The sequence below is a fragment of the Sminthopsis crassicaudata genome, chromosome 1 (assembly GCF_048593235.1).
Source record: "Sminthopsis crassicaudata isolate SCR6 chromosome 1, ASM4859323v1, whole genome shotgun sequence".
In the NCBI taxonomy this organism is placed as follows: Eukaryota; Metazoa; Chordata; class Mammalia; order Dasyuromorphia; family Dasyuridae; genus Sminthopsis; species Sminthopsis crassicaudata.
The window spans coordinates 179,186,423-179,206,510 of NC_133617.1; the positions used below are offsets into that span (position 1 = coordinate 179,186,423).

Below are 20,088 nucleotides of genomic sequence, written 5' to 3' on the forward strand. Positions count from 1 at the left end.
TAGAAAGGGAGGGAAAGGGACAATTTCATCTGGTTTGCTTTGGTCACAGAGGTATTTCTTCTGAGAAGGTGATTACTTACAAAAGGTCCTCACAGGTTTTTTTTTTAATTACCAGCTGGCAGCTACCTCTTTTGCCTTCATCCATCCCTTGAAGTCTTCCTCAGGCATTGGCTAAGCATCTTTCTTTTGGTGCCCTGACTTGCCCTACCAACTGTTGAGTCTGATGAATCTGTCCTGATTTGCCTCATTTTGTGGACAACTCTAGGTAGTATAGTGAATTGAGCCCATGGTCTGGAATCAGAAGGACCTGAGTTCAAATGTGGCTAGGTGTGTGACTCTGGGCATGTCAGTTAACCCCTATTTGCCTTAGTTCCTCATCTATAAAATGAGCTGGAGAAGGAAATGATAAACCTCTCTAATATCTTTGCCAATGAAACCCAAAATGGAGTTGAAAACAGTTGGACATGACTTAAAAAAAAAAAAAAAGACAAAGCTAGAAAGCTCTGCAGAACAGAGGGCTTGCCTGGGAGGGGGGGAGGAGTATAGCATATACATTGGGAATCTGATGGGGGAGGGTGTCCTGTTGTGATGGGGAGGGATGTGTGTGTTCTGTGTGTGGAGGAGGATGTGTGTCTAAGGAGGCTTTGGGGAACTTTTCCATAGCAAAATGTTCAGTCAACCAAAATTCTGGCATAAAATATCTATGCCAATACTTACTTGTAGTTACTTAAATGTACTTTGCAAATGACAGGGAGTGACAAATAAACACAGAGTACATAAATACCCACTAAATGCTGTGTATCAAATGAGAATTCCAACAGCTCAATGTTCCCTAGAATGTGGGATGGAGTGTTTTGTACTGCGTTATTTGTGCGGTATGAAGTCTGTTAGAGAAATGTGGAATGACTACTGCTGTCCCCTGGGGACCCTCAAACAAATGAGCTATCTTGTGAAGCAATCCCAGGGTGCCAACTTTAAAAATAAAATTAAAACACACTTACTATCTGTATTGTTAAAGAGGCAGAGAGAGGAACAAACTCAACAAACCAAACACTCATATGCTTTTCATTTAATGCTAGTTCCATTATTAGACACATTAGGAATACATTGAGGAATGTCTGAATGTTATGATGGTGTGGTAGATATGTCTACAATACACTAAGCAAAGAGGAAATCTGACAATGGTATTGTTCATTTAAGCACACCAGATAATTTGGGCCAGGAAAATCTCCTTTCTAGTAATACCCCAAAGAAGGACCTAACGTAGACTCATCATGCCAAGTTCTTACTATCAGAACTGAAGCAATGACTGGAAAGTGAGAAAGACAGATATCATATTCAGAAAGTTGGAAGATGATTTTTATATTCTGAATTGCCATTGGGCAGAATGACCCATGAAAATAATAAAAAGGGTTATTTCTTTAGGGGATGTCTAAAATCAAACACCTTATGTCTTTTTTAGAGAAATGGGACAGTATTTTAATTAAAGATTTGAGTAGCTAAGAAAAAAGACTAAGAAACTGAAAACATACATGATTTTATTTTGCATGATTTTGATTTAGCATCATAGCTGATAGTCACACTGTTTTCCTGGGTTCTGTATTCTCCTTAGATGTCTTAGAGCACATCAAGACCCTAGACTCACATGGAAGCAGAGCTTTCTGATTTTTTAACTCAAATGCTGAAACCATAAGGCTCACAGCTGGGAAACAGTGGAAGCACATGAAGACAGAGAATAATATTTTACTTGTATCAATTAGGTTTAAGTGCCTCGAGTTAGCAGCAGGATGGCGGTCTTAATTTTTTTCTTGGCCACCCCATTTTAGTTTTTGTCAAACATGGTATGAGAACACATTTGTGTCTAAAGTAAGCCAAGAGAACTTGGAACTGATAACAGCATTGATCACTGGAATTATGTTGATGGTTGCTCTGTGTGTGTGTGTGTGTGTGTGTGTGTATGCATGCACACATGTAGTGGGACAGCTTACCACATCATCATCTGCTCACCCCACCCTCTCACAGCCTTACATAAACAATGCCTAAAAAAAGTAATTTAAAACAGCATATTTGTATTGCTCCAAGATCAGGAGAATCAAAAGCATCATACTAAAATTGTTACTTATGCTTCTTAGGTTTGAGGTCTTTTTCTTTATCTTTCAAATGAGCAATTTTCAAAAATGTTTTGAATCCAAAAATCTACATTAAAAAATATTAGGCAGACACCTGTCTTTACCATTCCTTTCTATATCTTTGTCTACTCCTTCACCAGCCTCATAGATAGACCGATACATTCCAATGCAAAAAGCTGGTATTAATCAGGATAGCCACAAATATCACAGATCAAATCAAATGCAGCTGAATCTTCCACGAAGATTTTGTATAGAAATAAGTATTAAAAACCAAATTCATTTTTATTTAAAAGAACTAACAGTAAGTACCATGCTTAGAAAAATTTATCCTGAGGCAACTGTCCATATAGATTTTAAAAAATATTCTGTCCTCACCTGTTGCAAATATACATATATATATATGATGCTTATTCTATTTAAGTACATGAGGCTTTTGTTTTATTTTGGTTTTTGCCCTTCTACTTTAATGAGTCATTAGGTTTTATTCCCACTTATTTCAAGTCAGAGAAGAATTGCTTCACTCTTACAACTTTCATCTTTAAAGAAACCTGCACTATAAAGCTGGGGAGAGAGCAGGAGACAGCAACATCATCCAACATTCAATACTGAAGTACTAGGCAAATGTTCCTGCCAGTGAGATGTGGAATAGTTTTTACATCAAGTCAATAGAATGCCCAACTTTATTCACCTACCCTTGTATAACAATAGCTCTGGTTCTCTTTCTTCTAGATGAAGAAAAAAAATTGGATTAGAGTTAGGTTACTGAGATTCAAATTTGGCTTCATACCAGTGACAGTGAACAAATTAAGGGCCCTCTCTGGGTCTCATTTTCCTTATTTGTAAAATGATGGAGTTGGATTTGATATGGAGTTAGTGACTCAAGTTCTAAATCTATGAGACTAAGGTGCCAGAGAATATTGCTTTCAGTGATCAGAAACCACTCAGGCAGATATAAATAACTTTTCTGAGTATCTCCTGGGCTTTCTATCCTGACACCTTTAAAATCCCTATCTTCTGTTTTTTTTTTTTTTCTCTCCCATTTGAAGAGAAAGACTTAAAATAGATCTGGAACTCTCTCAAATACACAATTTAAGGTCTCAAACATAGAATTTAATCCTCTCACTACCTCTAAAGCATTATTTCCTTAGAGAATTAAGAAGTAGAAAGATTAAGAGATTCTGCCAATCACCCAGCAGATCAATTAGGAGACTGGAACTTAACCACCTAGATTAACCTTTCTTATTCATTCCTTCTCAATTATACACATTCTGAGAGAATGAACTCCAGAGAGCATCGGTGTCCACAATGAGAGTAATGTATACAACTGACATTCATAGATTTTTTTTCCAGATAATGTTTCAACAAACATTTCTTTGGAATTAATATTTATTACAAATTTTCAGGCAAGGAGAAAAATGCCCCCTCCACTCCTATAATCATACATACACTGAGTCAATTCCATTTATGGAGAATTTATGAGAGATCATGGACAAGAATCTCACAAAATGGGCAGACACAGAATCTTTGATCTATATCACCAGAGAGATCAGCCACATTATTGAGAGCCCACATCCAAGTAAGTATTTGAATATTATGTCTTTTATGCCTTGATTGTGTTGTTGCTGGATTATGGATTAATTTTATTACTTTCCCATGTAATGTTCATAAAGGAAAGGTCAGAAATATTCAAGGTAACATCAAAGATATAGTATTTTACATAAGGAATGTTTTTTGACAAATCGGTATTATCATATTATAGTGGAATCTAATTCAGGTAAAGGGTTTTAAGGGGAGCTTGCTATAATTCATTTCTAATAGAGGGGAAATCTTTGGGGTTTCCCTAAGGGGAAACCCTAGTAGCAGCAAATCACTTATTTGGCAAGCTTTCATTTGCAAGTAAATCAAATGTGAAAATCGGTATTTATATCTCTGTTGCATTACAATTCAAGCTGATTCTGTATCATCTCCACTGTCCTGCATTGTCTTCTGTTGACATCCTGTATCATTATTCACTGGAACCTGAATATGTGCTATCCTTACTTCCTCACACTAAAGAACTCAACATTTGCAAGCTCTATTCCTCATCCTTCTATTAGGGAAACAACACATAGGAGAGAATGTCCACTTTCCATGAAAGCTTAAGTGCATCCAAAGTACACAAATGAGTCCTAAAATCTATCATTCAATTAATGTTTTCTGAACATTTACTAAATGAAAATTGTTAAGAATAAAATGAAATGGTGGTTTATGTAATTTTATCACAGGTTGTGAAATCTCCCAACATCCTAAAATTTTTGAATTGCTGAAATACTAGTCCTATTTAGATGCAGAAAAAGCAGCTTTACAAATTGTAAAGTATTATATGCATTTAAGTCATATTAAAACACTCTGAGTTTATCAAAAGCTTATAGATTTTTCCCCCTTTTATCTGTGAATGTTCAGTAAGGTAACTCCCTCTATCAACCACTACAGATCACTGAGTTTTTTCTTGCAACTCTGTCTTGCTGCCTGGGATTTTACTAGATTCATATCACTCACAACGTCTGAGTCGGACTTGAAAGAGTCTCCTTGACTTCTGCTCTATCTACAATGCCATTACCCTAGGCAAAGTGCTATCTCTGGAACAATATTGTGGCATATTTAAGTTGAATTATCTCTTTTTATAGATGAAAAAACTAAGGTTTAGCAAATGACTTATTATAGTAAATAGCTAGGTGACAAATTAAGCCCATGTATACTAACTGAAAGTCTGATTCCTCCTTCCAATTCTCTCTCCACCCATTCTCCTCCCCCCAATTCTAGGTTAAACACTTTCTTTAGTAAAAGATGGGTCATGGAGAAAGTCTAAAATATAAATTTTTTTAACATTTGATTTCAATGTTACCCATGGGGGAAAATAGTGGGGTAAGCAACAAGTGATCTATGGGAGAATTTCAAGAGAATTGAGATGCATAAGCCCAGAACACTGTTAAGAAAACTTTGGCATGGGAGTCAAAATGATGAGCAGTAAGGGGAAAATTGTACAAACCTGTGCAAACCACAACTTTTCAAGCCACTGTTGATATTGGGCTATTAGCTTAAGGAAGAGGATTTCTTTAATGTATTGATGCATAGGCTTAGTCAGTGTTATCTAATTACCTATCATAACATTTAATGGATTGTTTTTATGAGTTACCTTCTTACCAGTTTACCTTTGATTAGCTTAAAGTTAATGGAATATGTGACTGTACTGCATTCTTACAACTGAATTTAACACTTATTAAGCATTTGTTACAATGGCCTTCAAACTTTTTTTGGGGGGTGGGATGAGGAAGGTCTTAAGGCATAGTGTAATTCTTGGTTGTGAAGACTTACACATGCATATGTGTCTGTAATTTTAAGTTCCACAGGACTCATTCACTGCATACCTTTGAGAACTATAGCTATACCACATGAAATACACCATATGGCAAGGATACAAAAATGAAAAGTACCTTCCTACAAAGTGGTAGTTGAAAGTAGGCATGTTACATACCCCAAACAGTAAATCCTAACTTATGGAGGGTTTATGAAAGGCTATGCACAAGAGCCACATATAATGGGAAGGAAAGGCTGAGCTGAGTAGTGGGTGCTCTGCATCTCTGGAGAGGATATTCATATAGATCACAAATCCACTGATATGACTCAACAGAAAGATTAAATAACCTGCTAAAGTCATAGATGTTGGTGGCCTGACTGACTGTAACCCAGATTTGCCAACTTTCAATCTCTTATTTTTTCCACTAGATATTTTTTCCATTAATTTCATGGATATGTTTACATACAAGTGGGGAGAAAGGATACATATGCTGTATGGAAAGGTTAGATATAGAGATTCTCGGTAATTTTTAACTTCATATATACAATCTAGAAAATTTAGAAAACAAAATGGATTTTTATATCGGTTAGGTCTGTAAATGACCCTAAATTCTTTGGTTTTAATACTCAGTCTTGAAAGCCCTGGTTTTGAGGTCATTGGATCTAAGATTAAGTCTCACCTCTGATACTTACTAGCTCACATAATTCTCTAAGCCTTGATTTCCTTATATGTAAAATACAGTCACTTTAATCTTCAGCTCTGGCTGAGATTCCTCTTATAATTGAGAGAAGGAATTTAGGAGGAGGGGAATGAATTCTTTTAAAACTTAAGGCTAACTAATAGTCTGTGATGTATAAGACAAAGTTGATGTTGTCTTTCAGTACAAACCACTTGTTCAGAATGTTGTTAAGACTGTCTCAGAAAAGTAATGCATAGTATATATACATCCCTTCAATACCGTAACAGCAAAATTCAACTTCACAATCAACAAGATTTATGGATTAGCCACTATCTATAGCAAGTACATGGTGAGAAAGGGAATGGACAAGATAGATTCTAAGTAGGGAGATTCAAAAGCATGCTTCTCTACAATGTTCCTAAAGAGAAATAGCTTAGAAAAAGTGTGAGGAGAGACATCCATCCTCCATCACACACTGGAAGGAAAAAACATCTGCAAACCTTCTGAGGACAGAAGGCAATGTTGCTTTACACTTATGAGTAACAAGCCATTTGAGGAGAAGTAGGGCTAGATGATGCCTTCATGGGTGACAGGGCTTCTTAACAACAAAATAGGGGTGGGAGAAATGAAGGGGAGATAGGGAGGGGGACAGAAGGGTAGAACCAATCAGGGAAATGGAATGAGAAATTGCCATTTGGGACCGTATGGAAGAGCTGCTGGTAAACCACTCTGGCCAAAGGAAAATGTTGATTTGACCAACTTTGTGAGAGAAACAGACAGTCCTTATGCAAGCAGATGGATGACAAATCTCTGGGAGAAGGCTGTGTTGTTCATGTGTGAAATACTCCAAGCCAAAGAATAAGGGAGCCAAACCATGTATGTAAGCAGAAACCACCTGGCTTGTATAGGGGGTGGGTGGGGACAGGATACCCTTAGCAAATCCTCTTGTTCAAAACACTGGTTTCATCAACCAAGTTAAACCTCTAGGTTTAGGCATGGTCTTTGCCCTCCCCTCCCCATTGTGTTTCTTACCTTCTCCCTTCACTGCAACCATCCACACACTCCACTGCCCTCTCTTCACTTTCAGGTCTTCTTATGTCTTATGGGCCTATACAATGGAATCCTGGAAATAGGGAAAGAAGAAAGGCAAATCAATAATTAGATCATGTCAAAGAATCTCATGTCAGAAACAAATCCACAACAACAAAAACAAAACAAAAACAAAAACAAAAACAACTCAGAAACAAGACCAAGTTTAAAAATAAAAACAATGAAGTTGATTTCTTTGACTGGGGACACCTAGCAGGAGAGATTTCTCTGGCAGCCAATAACCTAGCCTAAAAAAGGAATTAAAAATGTCTCCTTGTAGAAGAAGTTAATACCATACTTCCTTTCTAGTCCCAAAGCTGCATAAAGTATAGGCATCTGCCAATCTCATTGTGCTTTTGTTTCATCTTATCTAGCTGGATATGTGGGGATAAACTATTCCATTCTCTGAAATGCAAATTGAACCTGGAGATGTTTTTGCTGCTGGAATGAAGGTGAAGCACATGCAGTGAATCTCATTCTAGAAACTCGGAAAAAAAAAAAAAGGCTAATCTCATTTCAGAGTATTCCCATTCTGTCTTATACTTTTTTCTGTAAAAACTGAAAGACCCTAATTAGTACATGAAATATCACATTTTCAAAAGGATCCTCAGTGTTCTAGGCACCTAGTTTGATGGTATGCCCTAAACATTCATCTGGAAACACTGGGGCTAGACACATAAACTCATTCACCAGCTACAAATTAATAAGACTGTTGGCATATGCAGGTGTAAAGCTGCAATTGCATTGAATTTTGTGCCCCAAAGTGAAAGCTAAGTTAAGGCTACTTCTGAAAATAGATTCTGCGGAGTTTTTATGGTTGTTTTGAAATATTCTGATTCTTCAGTGGTCTTCAAAATTAATTTTAATGATTTGGTTTTTTAGGGAGAGAAGGGAAAGAAACCCCTTTATCTTTCCCATTTTTAGGCAACTTTAAATCAGAACGTCTAAATACAGTTTGATTCTAAATATCAAAAGGACTACATATCTTCCTGGGAGCCCTATGTTTGAACTCCAAGTCCATTGACTTAATAAAGCACAGTGCCAGAAACTGCTAAGATGCTGGAGCTATCAAACCCCCCCAAAACAATACTAATAATAACCACCAGTCCTGCTCTCAAGATATTCAGTCTAAAGAACTCCAGGGGATTTATTTTCTATGGAACATGTTCTGTAAAGGAATTTCCCTAAGTTTCTTTTGCCTGGAGAAACCTTTACTTGTTGACTCTTGGACCTTCAAGGTCTTTTTTTTCAGCAGACCCTTGTTTGAATACTAAGCATGAGTCATTTTAATAAAATGATTAACTTTTACATATTTTTTCTCAAATGATCCACACAATAAGCAGTGACATATTTAGGCAAGGCAGGTGATGGTTATTAATACTAAAGCACAAAGAAGAATCACAGGAAGAAAAAAATGCTGCATCTACTTTGAGAAAGGTACTCTGTTAAATACTTAAAATATTATCTCACATGATCTTTGTAACAATCCAGAGGGGAGGGGGTTGTTATTATCCCCATTGTACAGGTTAGGAAACTGAGTTAGTCCCTGAGAAGTTAAATGCCTAGGATTAGCAGCTAGAAAGAGTCTGAGTCAGACTTCTGATTCCAAACCTAGTGCTCTATCCACTGAACCACCCAGCTTTAACTTTCTCAATATCACACAGCCAGTTAATGACAGAGCCAGAATTAGGTCTTCAAGACTTTAAGGATATAGATAAGATCTGTGATTTCATTGGTATAGGGGATTTCCTGGAAAGGAAATTCCCTCTATCAAAGCAGATGGACATCTTCTCTGCAATTTGGTTTCAGAGTTACCCAGAGAAAAAAGAACTTAAATGATTTGTCCGGGGGTTGCATAAGCCAGTGTGAAATCTTCCTGATTCCAAGGCCATTGCTAATGCACCCTCTGACAGTGAAGAACTCCAAGTAAAAGGCTCTTCATATCATAAAATCCTGAGGCACATGTACCTAAAAGTTTTGGTATTAGGTAAAGTTAGAAAATGGCAAAGAACAAAGTAGGAAATTAATCCATTTAGAGTGAGTGGCATTTCATACATGTGTATATAGTCATTTATAAAGGAAAGGAATAAAAAGACAAATGTTGTATATTAAAAAAAAAAATTAAACACATTGTATTCAATAGTCTCCTTCTTACACTGAGGTGGCAGGATGAGTCAGTCCTGTAGTGAAAGGCTTCATCTGCCCATTGTTATATTTCAAGAAATGAGTCACCAAACCCACAAATTTCTGCATAGTTTTCCAGATAACATGAACTACCAAAAAGAAACTATGTACTTTGGAAACACACACACACACACACACACACACACACACACACACAGCAGAAACACACACACACACACACACACACACACACACACACACGGCAGAAACACACACGGGAGGGGAAAAAAAACACACAAAAAAAACCACCCCACCACTATTGCCAATTAATGCCAGAGAAGCCCGTGCAACGTAAAGCTGACAGTTATTATGTATAATTAGCACAAGGCAAGTTTCTGTATACACACCATCTCCAGACATGTTTTCGAAACAAGGGCTTTGCCTTTTACCACCAATAATTTGTCTTGTTGTATGTTGTTACTTACACAGATGTTCACATAATTTTGTGCATATGTCCAAGCCAAAGGAGGGTTTCTTTACCCCTCCCCACTCCCACTCTTGCAACTGCCCTTCCTTTTTGGGGGGGGAGAAAGGAGGGAGGGTCTGCTCTAGAAACCATGTGTTGTAAAGAAGCAATTTCTATCAGTTACATACAACAGTTTACTGATGGAGGTGGGTAAGTGGGCATGTTTTTTGGTAACGAGATTCCAACCCCATCCCATCTGAAAGTATCTCCAACCTCTCCCCAAGTAAATAATTCCTGGGGGATTCAAGAGCATTAAGCACGTTCCAGGTCCACAGTGTTCGCCGGGATAACACATTAACAGAAGTCTCTCTAAAAAGGGTTTGAATATTTAAAGAAGGATAAAAGGGAATGAGGGAACATAGAATGTGAATACACTTGAGATTTTTTTTCTTTCCTTTTTTTTCTTCCCCTTTTTGGCAGCCTTTTCATCTGAAAGCAGTAGAATTTGCTCCCATTTCCGTGAACTTAGTCAGCTTAGTGCAGTATGCACATATACGGTATTCAGAGAGCAAGCAAGCAGCTCGGTCTAAATACATGGTGAGGAGGGGGTGGGAGAGGCATCAGAGGCAAGATGGGAAAGTCAGACATACTGGGTTTTTACAATAGAGAAATGCAACTTTGGCTGAAGGGGGGGGTAAATTTTTAAAATATCTTTGCTTTTATTGAGATGCCACCAATTGGGAGAACATTCTGCTCAGGGGGATGTCTGCCAAGGACTTCTAATTCAGCTTGTTCCACTCATTTTATTTTTAAACCAAAGTGAAGAATTTTATTCCTGGAATGAAACAGGACTGGTGTGGGCAAAAGATGGGTAAATTTACTTCAGAGGTGTTTTATAACTACTTGGGGAGAAAACCCTCTAAAAAGTGTCTAGAATATTTAAGGAAGGTATTTAATTCTTTCAATTATTAAGTTCTTGAAATCTCTACTTCTTTTAAGGAAAATAAAGGGAAGATAATTGATTTAAGAGAGAAAGAGAGAAGAATTCAGGGAAACACATATGTGTATGCACACACAGAGAGACACAGACACACACGCTTTAGACTCCAGAAATTTGACAGTGGGCCTTTTGTGACAGTCAGGATGTTACTCTAGCAGGCTGGTTATTTAAGGCAGGCAGTTTCCTAACTGAGTCTCTTAGTGGGATTGGGACAATGAAAAATATCGTGAGTTACCAGGACTGGGAAGTGATATAGAGAAGGGAGAATTGGTAGGTAAAAAGAAGAACTGATTTTGGAATAGTACAACTGCTAAACGTACTCTGGTAATGTGTAAGATTTATAGAACACAATTCCACCCCTTTACTCTTTCTCTCTCACCTCCTTTCAATGCATTTACTTTAAAAATCGATTTCTTCTGTCACTATTTATTGCTGCATTTTATACAGTGGTTCTGAGAACCCTAGTGGAAAATCACAATGTTACACTTGTTAAATTGACCCTTCAGGGTCCAACCAATAGAATATGCCTCATCCTCAGAGGTAGAAAGCAAGTCTGCCAGGCTCATGCTGGGAATATCATCACCCAATCTACAAGAATATGCAAATCTTCCTATTCGGTAGCTCATTTACATAGTTTTTCATTGGTTTTGTATAACCTCTATACTGAATGTCAATTTGCTTTACTTTCCTGAAGCTTATTAGCAGTATGAGATGTTTACAGCTCTTAAAGCAAACAGGTTTAATAGTTAAAGAATTAAAAGATATAATTAAAAGGCATCTGGGAGAGAAAACCGAGACTTTGTTGTGATGCATGAAGCATGGAGATTTCATTGGCCACAAGTATAATTTCCATGTTGGGAAGATGTAGAGATCCCATACAACATGTATGTGCCTACACACATATGCCACAACATTTTCTTAACCTGTTTTTTTTTTTTCATATTCTAGAAAATTGGAAAGATTTGCTTGGAATATACAGAGGACCTGAACCTAGTCACTGAGTACACATTTTACTCACAAGGACATCTGAATGGATGCCTGCCAGCGTCTGGGCTGACATTCAAACATGCTGAGTGCCTACTGATTCCAAGTTCATAATAACAATAATAATAATTTTAAAAAAACCTTGTCAATAATTTCTAAGACACTACAAAGTTTTGTCAAGTAGGCTTAGAAAGAGAAAGTGTAAAAAAAAAAGTTCCCTTGCCGAAATGTGCATGGGGTCTTAGAGCTATGTGGTACTTGGCTTTTTCTGGAGTGTCATTGAGTATAATGGGTTTGTAACCAAAGCATTTTTCCCATGTCCTGTGGGCCAGAAACAGGGTGAGAAAGGCCAGATGAATCCTTTTGGTCCATAAACTCTGACAAAACAATCATCTGAAATATGGGAGACAATATCTGAGTGGTTAAAACTCCAAGGAATGTAGGCCTAGCTCTTTCATAGTCTAGATAATAGTTACCTAGAGGATGAAATAGAGCCACCTCTTGCTAAATTTTACTAGTTCAGCAACAAAAAAGAGCTAGATTAGTAATCAGAAAACCTGCATAGGCTCTGATATTTTTCTTTCTGTGAACTTGGGTATCACTTCTCTCTAGGTCTAACTTGCCTTATATGTAAATAAAGGAATTAGTTTCGTTTTGGCCCAAAATACCATGAATATTTATGTTGTGATATACTTGGTAGTCGATACTACTAAGTATGTCTCCAAGAATAAAAGTTTTATTAAAAGTTGCCAACATGCATGGTTTTTCTTTATCTATATATGACTTGCTTTGTATATACTGGTTTGCATATTATATTAGAGTGTAAGCTCCTTGAGGGTAGGGACTGTTTTTTGCTCCTTTGTATATCCCCAGTGCTTCGCATAGTTGCCTGGCACATCCATAAATGCTTAATAAAAGTTTATTTTTAATTGATTGAATTTGCACAAAAATTATGAGAGAAACAGATTCTGTACCAAATTACCAAGAATGTTGAATCTTAAAATTGTTGGCTTTTAGAGAAGACACTCATACACATATACACACACACAGACATCCTTAGGACTATCTTTAAATATAAAAAAATTTAATCTGGGATCCATAAACATGTTTTTAAAAATATTCTGATAATTGTCTTTCAACATAATTGGTCTCATTTGTAATCTTATGTAATTTATTTTGCATATTTTAAAATTTTAACTCAAAGAAATCTATGTGTTTCACTAGATTGTCAAAGGGGCTTATGATATAAAAAAGGTCAAGAACCTCTATTTTAAAGAAATAAAAAAAATAATATATGTTACAGCAAAAATCTTTCCTCCTAATTATGTGTCTCATTGTCTGGGAGTACACATGTGAAAAGATGAAGTAAAGGCTCCCAATGGAAGTTTTATACAACTAAGTGTAGAGGTTCATTCATGTTTTGATGGCCCTCAGCTGTGGGGAGTCTTATCCTCAAACACAATTTATCTTACTTTACATTCTTTTACTGTGTCCAACTGTGATAGACATCAGTATGAAGCAAATCGCTTTAACCTATACCAGATAGGACTAAAGGAAGAGAAGATATTTCAAAGAACAATAGGAGAGGTAGTGTTGGTAGAGTTAGTAACCTGACCCTGATGTAGCCCTTACATGTGACCTCCATCCAAGTCACAATCTGAGCTCTGAGATCAACCTGTGAGGTGGTCCGAGAGGTTGGTGCGTCTATAATGTGTTATCTTTTGGTTTTTCTCACATATAAAGAAAAGGTCATCTTGTCTCTTCCAACTGAACATTATTCTGTATAAAAATGAGAAGATTAAAAGTATACTTTTCCCCGTATACCAAATATTATTATGCACTATACTTTACATGAAAATATTCACTCACAATTGAATTAGGCTGAAACAAATGAAACTCCAAATTAATTTTCATTCTCTTGTCATCAACTACATTTTCCAAAATGTTTTGTCTGTATTTGTAGGTTCATCCCTTTCCATTTAAAGAAACCTGAAAGTTTATAAATAAATGGTTAAATTCTGATTGCTCTAGGGAGCATTTCAAAGACTTATTACTACTTCCCCTTCTTATTGCCCATCTTTTAGCCATTTCGGCCTTTTCTTCAGGATCATGGAGAGTAGATAAAACTCCAGTCATCTGCACTGATTCATTAATAATAATAATGATGCTTTACATTTGTATAAGTGCTTTATGTTTTCTAAAATGTTCCTATAAACTTGATCTTACTTTAGTCTTCTGATAACTCTGCAAGATAATAAAGGAAAATAAAACTAATTTCCTCATTTTTTTGTAGCCACATACATAAATCAGAGAGGTTACAGTTCCAAAGCCATTAACTGACAGAGCTAAGATTAGAACTCAGGGATTTTTTTGTCTTTTGGTTCTGATATGATTATGATTCCTACAATGCAACAATGGATATAGCATGTTGTTGTTGTTGTTCAAACATGTCTGATTCTGTGACCCCATTGTGTTTTCTTGGCAAAGATATTGGTGTGGTTTGCCATTTCCTTCTCCAACTCATTTTTCAGATAAGGAATCGGTGTGTCCAGACTGGCTCTCTGGAGGATCTCAGGACCAGCTTTGATCTCAGTGGAGGAGTGCAGGAGGCAGGAGAGCCACCAGGAGGATGGTCAAAAATGGAATGTCTCTATTTCCAGTTCTCTCAGCCCTTAAATACCTCAGTATGATTATATCATTACAGCACACTGAGTATATGTGACTAGAGAACCAATACATCACCATACTAAGTACTAAGTATATGTGAATTAGAGAACCATCAACTCATTAGTCACACTGAGTTAACACCTTGCTGTAAGTATCTTTGTTTCAAGTATACTTTTCTCAGACCAATATCTGTAGTCCTCTATAGAAACTGAGGCAAAGAGGATTACAGCTAAGTGTTTGAGATTAAATTTGAATTAAAAACTTCCTGACTTCAAATCTACTCTCTACCTACTGTGCCACCTAACTGCCCATAAAATGCACAGCATATCCTGAATCTGTTTTGGGCTTTTGCCAGTATCTTTCCTCAGTCTCAATCTATTAGTTGCCACTTGTCATTCCTATCATTATACTTTTTCCCTCAGCTTCTTAACCCCATTTCTTATTTGCTTGGAAAACATACTTGCCAAGAATTGAACTTTAAATAGTAGCCAGTAAGACTCAGGATGCACAGTAAATGGTCGAGCTTCAGTGCATGAGCTTTGTGATAGGTCTTCAGGGATCTTCATAGCCCTTTTAAGCTTACGATATCATATTTGGAATGTCTGTAAATTCCAAAGGTTTGAGTTATCTTAGGTCTGACCTCCAAACAGCAGAGTATTTTTGTACAATAATTTAGATGTTTCCACAGAAAATTGTGTCAGTGTGTCACACTGAATAGAAAATTGGCCTCAATGCTAGTAAGACCTAGATTCAATACCTGCTTTTGACACATATTGAGGGAAGTGGGAAAATGGTGCAATAATGTATTGTTGGTGAAGTAGAGATTCTAGCCATTCTGGAAAGCTATTTGGAATTATGACCCTCCAAACTATTAAATTGTGTATATCCAATGCCACTATATCTCAAAGAGACTGAAAAAAAAGAGGAAAGGGAGCCAAATGTAAAAAAAAAATATGTCTAGTAACTCTTTTGTGATGGCAAAAAGTTGGAAACTAAAGAGGTGTACATCAGTTAGGAAATATCAGAAAAAGCCATTCTAAATGAATGTGATGAAATACCATGATACTATAAGAAATGATGAACAGAGGGGCAGCTAGGTGGTGTAGTGGATAGAGGATCAGTTCTGAAGTCAGGAGGACCTGAGTTCAAATCTTATCTCAGACACTTAACACTTCCTAGCTGTGTGACCCTGGGCAAGTCACTTAACCCCAATTGTCTCAGCAAAAAAATAAAAGAAAGAAATGATGAAGAGGATGCTTTCAGGTAGAGCTGGGAGGACCTATAGATGCAGAGAGATGTGGGCAGAACCAGGAAAACAACTTACACAATAAAAATATTATAAAGAAAAATAACTGAAAGACTCAGGGACTCTGATTCATCTAAGAACCACAATAATTCTAGAAGACTCACTGAAATAGCATATTACCCACAATCTCTCTCTCTAGTCTCTCTCCCCCATCCTCCTTGCCTCCTGTCTCTGTTTCTGTCTCTTTATGTCTGTCTCTCCCCCTTCACCCACATACAAAAATATATTATATAATATATAAAATATGTGTGTATATATATACACACACATATATGTATGTATGTATATTTCCATCTCGATCTGTACTAAGTCCATCAACTTTCTAAACAGTCCATTACTGTATACCCATATCTATCTATCTATCTGTCTGTCTATCTGCATACATGCATACAAACACACATACATACAGATTCTAGAAGTGTTAATTGTATTGATCTCCTTAGCCATTTGTTTACATAGCTCCTCTGGATGAGAGATAAACACTTGTGCTATGACACTTGTTGGAATAGTAAACTTGAGAAATTCAAATCAATGGAATGTTTATACACACACCCACACATACCCACCATATACATATACACATATGCTATAACCAGTGCAGGAATTTGTTTTGCCTGACTATACATGTTTGTAATAGATTTTCTTTCTTTCTCAATGGGAGTGGAAGAGAATGAGGGAGAGAATGTTGACCTGAAAATAAAATAAAACTAAATTTAAAGTATGAAAAGAAAAGAAAAAGGAAAAAATAATCAATACAAAAGGAGACATATTTAATGTTTAATACTAGGTAAAACATTTCTCAGTGATGTAGGCAGCTCTTTAAAACCTTAGATTTCAAGGGATGGTGTCCACTTGTATTGCCAGGAAGTTTCATATATCAAGGACATCATAACTATCCTCTCTTTTCCACTACAGAGTGAAGATGAAAAAAATTGCCAAACATTCATTGTCCCAAAACACATTTCCCATAGAAGTGTATTGGGTATATGTTTCCTCTGAAAAAAACTAAGGCAAGATGAGGCCAGGACAGCCTCCGGACACTTGGGCTGGCTCTGTTAGTGGGGAGTCTCTGAAGGATAAGAACTATGATGGTTCCTAGGTGGTTTATGAGGAATGAAAAGGATGGCATTGACAACATTCCTACCTTTAGTTGGATGATGTAGAGCGTAATTTGGATATTGCTTTGCATTACAGAGCAATGCCTTTGAAATGGTGCCTTTGGGGTGGAGACTGAGAGAGAGTCAGAGGCCATTGCCTTTGAGCACACGCCAAGGGCAAACTACGTGGTTTAATGAAGTAAGAAGTCATCCCTCCAATGGGGAGGGAGATCATCCAGTAAGTATATAGAAAGGGAGATAGAAAGAATACTATAGAAAAAGTCTTATGGATTAGAAGAGATGGGTTCCATTTTCAACTCTGATACTTTGTATGGCTTTGGACAACTCAGACTCCCTAAAATTTAGTTTCTCAACTATAAAGTGAGAAGTTTGGCCTACATGACTTCTCAATTCCCTTCCATCTTTAAATCTATGGTCTATGATGAGAGCTGAGGACACTTTTTTCACTCTCACTTATTGGCTTTGTATCTTTGGGTATGCCTCCAGGAACCTCAATTTTCTCATCAGTAAAATCATCATATGCCAGAGGTGTTCTTTACTTGATGTTATTTTCTTACGTGGTACATAAAATCAGATTGACTTGATTTGCTTCTTCATATTTTTATTCTTATTTCATTATGATTGTTTATTTAAAGTTGTTGGTCATTCCCCTCATAATATTATAAGAATATAATTCCTATTTGACTTCTATGAGAATTAACTCTTTAATTCCTAAAGACAAAAATAATTTAGAGTTCCTTGGAATCTTGGTATCCCAATATATGGTTGTTTATCTTTTAATTGGAAGAAGACCAATGATATCATGAGGTAATAGCTTGGCTTGTGCATAAGTTGGATTTAAGCAAGGCAGAGTTGCAAAATCATTACTCTCACCCTCTTTTCCAAAGTCACCAAAGTCCCCTGGCAAGACAAAAAAAAAAAAAAAAAAATTGGACAGTTGAGTCAAGCTCTACATGACTGCTTTAGCTGCCTTCAAGGCCACTGAAACAAATTGTTCTCATCTGCCCATTCCACTGGGGGAAGTTATCATGTGCTTGGGGTACATATCCCCCTAACACACTGACAGGTTTGGGACCCATAAGCTACCCTTAACCTGGTTTAGCCCATCTCTTAAGATTGAAGAAACTAAGGCAAGATGAGGCCGAGGCAGTCTCCTAACACTTGAGCTGGCTCTGTTAATGGGGAATTTCTGAAGAAGAACCACAACTATTCCTAGGAGGTTTAGGAGGAATGAAAGGACAATATTGGCAATCTCGGGGTGTGGCCACTATGCATGCTTTTGAAACCACATCACAGTTGAGTAAAGGGTAACAAAGGTAAATGAACAACCCTGAAAAAGTTTTAGTAAGCTCCTCTCTGCCACCCAATGATGTCCAGATAATATAAGTTCAATAAAATGGGTTATAAAAGTCCTTTCTTTAACATGTAAATCTTTAAGTCAAATATGTGCTCATTATGGGGCTTGTGGTATAATTGGATCAAACAAGTTAATTAAGGTAGGACACTGCAATGTATATAATTTACTAAGAAATATTTATTGTTAAGCAATATAAGGGAGAAATACTATACCACTGAATGTGAGGGGGGCAATGAGAAGCAAAGTTAGAACATGTCTGATTACTCCAGGAACCATATTTCATGTTATTACAGGAATTCCATTAATCCAGACCTCATTGATTTGAATTTCTCAAAGTTTGCTCTTTGCAACAATTGTCATAGCATATTTGATTATCGTCAGTCCCAAAGGAGGCATGTAAACAGATGGCCAAGGAAATCAATGTGGTTAACTCATCAACAACTATCTGAGAATGAACTAAATATAGAGGTTCTATTTGTAATGTGGCAAGAACCTCTCAGCTAAGACATAATGCAACACAATTCTGAGTGACTGGGATGAAAAGGTAAGTGCAGGGTAGGCTAGTGAAAAATGGAAAATTTATTTGAAAAATAAAGTTCAGGATCAAGGAATAAAAGATGCCAAAAGCTTTGTTTGGTTTCTTCAGAAAGCTCTAGCATTTATAACATCATCTTCAAAAAGAGAGTCAAAACAGGAAGTTTTTTTAAAAAATGAAAAAATGTTAATAATCATTTAAAAAACACTTAACCTCACAAAGAATTGAAGAATTACAAATTGAACAGTTTTGATGTACTACACTGCATCCATTCATTGGCAGAAATAATGAAAAGTAAAAATTCAGTGCTGGTTTGTAATGAGGTGGTGATGTGTTGTGGTACCTTTCTTCACTTCTGGTAGAATGCTGTAGATTTTTTATGTCAATTTAGCACAAGACTTACAAAAATAAAAATAATAATACCCTTTGATCTGGTAATTCTATTGATGGTAATATGTACTGAAAATGGTATAAAAAAACTGTAAAAGATTTATCCACACAAAGTTATGCATAGCAACATCATATGTAATTTTGTGTATAAGAGGCAACCAAAATGCCCAACATGATGAGAAGAGTTGAATTGTGGAACATTAATATAATGGAATGATATAATAAAATTAAAATACAATGTATGAATCGCACAAAAAAATCTGGTGGGGGTGGGGACTTTAAATAATAAAAAGTGAATAATGAAAACTTGAAGATAAAAGTATCCCTTATAAGTGACACCATAAGAATGAATGGACAAACAAGAATCCTGATGGGACACTGAAGGAATAATTGAAGAATTATGATATCTTATGCATTTAAATGAATCAATTTGAATATAAATTGTTATTAAGCAAGTTTAATTAATTCTATTGATGTCAATATTAATATTTTAATAAACAATTTAATTAAAAAGAGTTGGAAGACAGATGTGAAAAAAACTAAAAAAAAAAAAAAGAACAAAAAATGAAATTGAATATATCTCAACAGACAGGAAAACAAATGATTACTTGCAGACAGAAGAGTCATTTTAGAACCAGCTGACTGTGTGACCATCTAATCTGATTATCCATTAACTACAGACAAGACCAAACAAATACTAAATGAGAAGAAAGTATTTTGTTGAGAAGAAGACACTGTGTGACTGAAATAGCACCAACCCATACTATTTAAACCATATGTCAGCTTTGAAAAAATATTGTAAAATGAATAAAATAAATACATTGAACCTATTACTGTTTCTTAGAGAAGTGTAATTGTTACAAAAGTCAATATAAGATGGTGAAAGGAGTTAGAATACTATAATACT

General features: G+C 36.2%; 1 protein-coding gene across 14 annotated transcripts in view; it reads right to left on the bottom strand.

The window, feature by feature from the left end:
* The window catches only part of ATXN1 (ataxin 1), a 504,682-nt gene that overhangs the window by 125,707 nt on the left and 358,887 nt on the right, over positions 1–20,088 (bottom strand). For all 14 annotated transcript variants that reach the window (XM_074272282.1, XM_074272211.1, XM_074272284.1 and 11 more), the window contains one exon: positions 7,178–7,268. The gene's annotated coding sequence lies outside the window, so the exon portion shown is untranslated. The remainder of the gene's footprint in view (positions 1–7,177; positions 7,269–20,088) is intronic.